The following is a 5,918-nucleotide window of genomic DNA, read 5'->3' as shown; positions in this document are numbered from 1 at the left end:
ACTTACAAAATATGATTATCTTAATTAAAAATTATACATGTAGTGCTTTAAATGAGGTTGTTATTATAATGATTTCATATTATTAAAGTTACAAATAAAATTTCTGGATAAAACTAATGATGAGATATAATAATAAGGAAAATTCATTATTTAAATATTAATATTTAAAAGAAAATTAAAAACTTATTACCGAAAATACTTTAAATATATAATTAAAATTTTGGTTAACTATTTAAATTATACAATTAATGCTAACTATAAAACATTCAACCGCAGTAAAACGTACAAAAAAACACTTGATAACGTTTAATCGGCAATTTATACCTACGTGGTATGTTACCTTGTCACTAATACATTCAAATTACTGTTAAAAATGTAAATGCGATTTACAATCAACTCCGCTATATAAAAATTGGAACATTTTTTGTACAGCTAAGGAGCAAATGTTAAATAATCTCATGTACTATGTCATACACAGGGAGAGCTAGAGAGCATCAAAAATATCTTGACTTTTTATATTTACTTATTTGAGACTTTAATAATTGTTCATAATTAGTTTAATAATTTATTAGTATATCAATGTTGGAGCTCACTAAAAAATGGAAGATTTTTAATTAAGAACTATGGGAACGCGGGGAAAAGGCGCGTACCTAAATATCTCCTGAACTAGTGGATTTTATTTTAGGTGATTAAAAACATAAATAATTATTTAACTCGGTATATAACGTGTACAATATTTTATAACAGTATTATAATTAATTTATGGTTTAAAAACAAAAATATTACACAGTAGTGAGAGTTGTAAAATTTCTGATTAGCTTTATCTGTAGTTAAGTGACTCCTAACAATTTTTAAAACTCAAAAGGAAGTTAATTAAGCGGGCTAAATCACACTGTTCATAAAAGTTTCTACTACGCTGTAGCTCATCAAAAGTGTTTAATTGTTATAGTTTGTTATGATTAGTTCAATTGGTTAATTTCCAGCCGAGGAAGAATAATTTTTTTATAACCTTTCTCTTTTTCATGGTGCACCTTATAACAAATATAGTATAATATAAATGTATTTCAGCCTATCAACAAATCATTATAATCTTTATAAGGTGTAAAATCATGACAACTATCAGATATCATTCGATAAGACTGAGTCATAAAAAAATATTTGTAAAAAATAACTAAATGACATGCTATAATATAGTATCTTATTTATATATATATATATATATTATATTGTTTCAAAAGTTTATTAGATATAAGTGGACTAATAATCTATTTTTTCGACGGCTTTATAATATATTCATAACGTTCAAAATTGTTATAAAAACTTTTTTTTCTCAACTTTAAATATTTTCTGCAATAAATTCAAAAATAATTAAACGAATACAATAAAAAGTTTAGGTTGTTGATATTTAATAATTTGAGGACATGCTCAAAGCAAAATAAAACAATTTGCTCCACGTGTCTAATTATTAAAATTAATTAAATGTCCTTTATTAGCTATTAAAAACCCATTGAGTACATATAAGAGATTTTACGATCAATCATATTCAAAATTCTGTATGAAACTATATTTTATAAAAATTCAAATAATAACATCACTATATCAATTTTTTTTAAAAGACAGTCTCACAATAATAATAATACTTATCACTAAAAAGTGTAATGTTATTTTTTAATAGATCACGAGAAGGTAACTCACAGACAAAAAGTTATGATTTTAATTTTTGATAGCAATATGTTCTAAAAAGAATAAGAATACATTTAGTACATGACTATAGAAATTATAACTATTATTTACAATTAATATTACTATAAACGGTTTTATCATTGTTTTACATAAGAGTAAAAAAAATTGACAATGTTATAAAATTTTTCTTATATAGTTTTAAATATGTAGAATGATAAATAATTGATTACATATGTTGTAGGTCTTATAGAGTATCAACTTTAAGTTTTAATGACAATATACATATTTTATTAGCTTAAATGTTTAAAATTAATCCAAATAAGAAAAAACTGGTCAATAACAAATTTTAAACAAATGTTCAAAAGTTTTAAACATTTTTATACTTAAGTATCAAGAGGAGTACAGCAGTATGGTGGGTAATGATAAAAATAAAATAATCCTCACCTCGCTTACAGTCTATATTAATTAAAGTGTTAATAACTTCAAAAATACTGACTTAAAAATTTGCATCGATTAACAGTTATTTCTTTAGTTGGATAATTTTTTTGTTATTAAGTTATAAATGTATGTAAAAAATTTAAATCAGACCTTATAACAGATAAGTCCCCTAAAAACTATTTAACTATTAATATTTCGATAAATAAATACTATTTAACAAAATCAAGAAAAAAATTCTTAAAGTTATTATTTTTCTAAGAGATATTTAGAGATTAATCACAAATCAATCAGTCTGTAAACTAATTGGCATATATTTAATTTTTGTAATTAATCTAGAAAATCAAAAAATGGTCCAAATAAAAATAATACAATAATAGACTTCAAATCTGATTTTACAAAGCAAATAGTGCTTACTTTTGCATTTGGTATACATGTAATGTCGGCATGAATCTCAGCGTGTGTTCAGATTTTAAATATTTATGCTTAACAATAAATTTATTCATGTTCATGGCAAATTGTCAAAACTCATTTTCACGATGCCATCGCAGTTTTTGATAAACTAAAATACTAACTGAACGACAATGCAAGATGTTAAAACAAACAAATTTCATTTAAATGATTTTATTAATTTGAAAAACTTTTAAAGTAGACGATTTTCACTTATTTTACTTTTATTAACGACTTGATAGTAAATAAGATAAATTATACTATATATTGATTAACTAACCTAATAGTGATGTATTATTAGGTCTTTTCTTTGACACTACGTCGATTTTAAATAATAACTGATTAAACAATTTTCAAAGATATAGAAAATTAATTTTCTAAATATATTTTTTTATACGTTTTTAATATCAACATATTAGATTTTGTGAACTAAAACTCTAAGAAAATATACTAATGTGTTGATTTGTGATATTCGTGTTTCAGTTTGCTTCTCATGTTTACTATACAAATTATACTTCTTATAACTGTATTATGTTATTTTTTTTATTTTTTTCAACAGACACTGTAGAGTTAATATACTGAGTACTCGTTCAAACTAAGGGTAATAATAATAAAATGTTTTTTCTCCGGGTTACAATCAAACTTGGTATCGAATTATTTAAAATATAAAACAGGTTCAGAGCGTGTTACTTATTTACTAACAAGATACATAAGGATTACTTTTTGGAAAAGTCAATGCCAGTAGAACAAATCGATGTGTCTAAAAAAGCAGTCATTACACTTCCACGGTTGATAAATACAAAACAAAGAATGATGTTAATACTACTTCGGTTTAAATCTCAACCCATTGAAGTATAACTTTATATACATTTAATTAATATACTAAATTACATTTTCTCTACATTTTCTTGATATTCTGCGCCATATCTTTCCGATACTCCCACGTAAAATTAACTATACAATTTAATATTTTATTTTACAACTTTTTGTTAAGATCTATACTACGCTAAAAATGCATAATAATTATTTATAGAAATGAACTTCGCCTAATGCACAAATAGGTGGATAAAAGAATAATTTTTTCAATACTTTTGTACAATAACCAATTCATTTCAAATAAGTAGTTTTGATGTTTATAGAATTTTATAATGTTATAATAGTAAATTTACTAAGTACAATAAAATTGGATCACATACTTATCCATAATTTTCACATGAAATGTGGTCGATATTGCCGCTGTATTACTCCATTCACAGCAGCATTTTACAAGTACTTCTCTTATATTTTAAAAGACACACTGTACTAAATTCTAATGCTAAACATAAACTTTTCGCTAGTTTGCTAATAACGATGACATTCTGCAATAGTATAAAAATAATTGACAAAACTGTAAAAATAATACGACGGTAAAAAAAGAAGAGATAACACTGTACACGCTAGACGTGACAGAAACAAAGCACACGACGTCATGCGCTGGATGCGTAGGACGGAGACTGACGGCGTCAGACCTGGTAGAGTCGTTCTTCCACTGCCGTCCCTCCTCGTTCCAGTCACGAAATTCTCTTCTACCCTTCACCGCATAACCCGTCAGTGGGAGTTGTAGTTCTCTTATGGCCCCACGGCGACGGTAGACGATTCTTCCCTCCACTTCGTATGTTGTCAGTGGGACGAAATGGCCGAGGGTACTATTTGATACAATCCTCTTACGTTCGGGCTTTTGCACTTGGGTACCGTACCAGCGATATCGATTAGTGACAGACGAGTACCAGAGTAGCCATCTGGTAGCGAATAGACTAAACTGCAGCGTCGTAGCAATAACGTTGAATATTGTTATTTAAATTTAATATGCAGTAAAAATAAATTGACAAATGGTCAGAGAAAAAATGTATTAAATTATAAAATATATTTAAATTGTATACTAAGTTATAATAAGTTTATATACTAATTATATACTTTACTGTTAATTAAAATATCTTGCTTTTTATGTGTATCAAGTCTCATAAAATTATTTTCGACCATTGATCTAAACCAAAAACAATAGAAATTTTGCACAACCGTTTTAATTATGTTGTTAACTAAACAATAAACTGAAAGCGAAGTACTATAAAACCAAAATTTATATCTAGGTGGATATTTTATATATCCTGTATAATTGGAATATAAGCTGAAAGGGTAACATAACAAATAGTACAACAAAAGATAACATTTTGAAAATGCTAAAATCAATTTTTTTTTTATTATTTTAAAAAATTCAAATTATGTTTTGTTTTTCTAATATAATTACTATGTAGTTATAACTGACATTAGATTTCAAAATAATTCGATTATACAAAAGCTTTTTTACAAATCAAAGATTTTTCTTAAAAAAATTAAAAACTCAGACTAAATGAAAAAGCTATAGTCTTTCTTAAAACGACTGTATTATTTTCACTGACAAAATACATAGAATAAATTTTAGATAAAAAATTTACCATTTTTACGTAAATTAATATTGTTGTAAAAACAAAACGCGAACCCCAATAACATTAAATAAGTCTATCAAATTTAAGTCAATTTTAATTTTGAAAACAGTAAAAATGTCTATATAAAATATACATCTCTCAAAAATTACAATTACTAAATGAAGTAACATAATATTATTGAGTTACTATTTAAATTTGGATTTTTAGATTTTACAAGTTAGAAATCATTGCAAACTTTTCTAGTTATTGTAAATATTTGGCAACATATTTATCTTAATGAATTGAGCTCACAAAAAATGTTATTGACAGATATCTGTTAACATAATAAATTTAAAAAATGATTATAAAATCATGATAAATTATTAATGATTTAGGTGCAAATTTGTATGATCATTTCAAAGTACTCACTTATTAAAATATATTTTTATTACTTTTAGTAAACAATTAAAATACGTGATTTAAAATAAAATCCTGAAAACTGTGCCATAACTATCAATTAAATGACATTAGTTTTCGATATGTCAAGTCGAATCAAAAACTAAGCAAATAGATTTGACATTTATGCAATACAATACAATGATATTGCGTTACAATTAATAAATTGACGCACAATTCAGGAAAATCGCAATTCTTATATAAAGCCAATCAGCCGATAAAACATTCATTTAGACCAGTATAATTGGTCATAATTATATGTAATAGAAAACTATTCAACAAAAATGATATCCAAATTTTTCATCGTAGCTGCAATTTTTCTGATATCGGTAAGTTTTAATAAAAAATTGAATTAAATTTAAATTAAAAATTAAAGACTAAATATAGTTGGGACAAGTATACATGATATCTGACAGTTAGTAACATTACTATAAAAAAAAAACGCTTCTATGC

The 5,918-nt window shown here is 25.0% G+C and overlaps 1 long non-coding RNA gene across 1 annotated transcript; it reads right to left on the bottom strand.

Annotated features, from left to right (window-relative positions):
- Window positions 1-1,880: 1,880 nt before the first annotated feature.
- On the bottom strand, window positions 1,881-5,060 carry LOC126909341 (uncharacterized). The gene is made up of 3 exons (XR_007705012.1): window positions 3,765-5,060; window positions 2,536-2,692; window positions 1,881-2,453 (listed from the first exon to the last, which is right to left on the bottom strand). It is a non-coding gene; the product is annotated as an uncharacterized LOC126909341 (long non-coding RNA).
- Window positions 5,061-5,918: the final 858 nt, after the last annotated feature.

This window comes from Daktulosphaira vitifoliae, unplaced genomic scaffold (assembly GCF_025091365.1).
Source record: "Daktulosphaira vitifoliae isolate Bord-2020 unplaced genomic scaffold, ASM2509136v1 Scaffold_281, whole genome shotgun sequence".
In the NCBI taxonomy this organism is placed as follows: domain Eukaryota; kingdom Metazoa; phylum Arthropoda; class Insecta; order Hemiptera; family Phylloxeridae; genus Daktulosphaira; species Daktulosphaira vitifoliae.
Note: the sequence above shows the minus strand (reverse complement) of the source record. Positions and strands in the feature narration are given on the sequence as shown.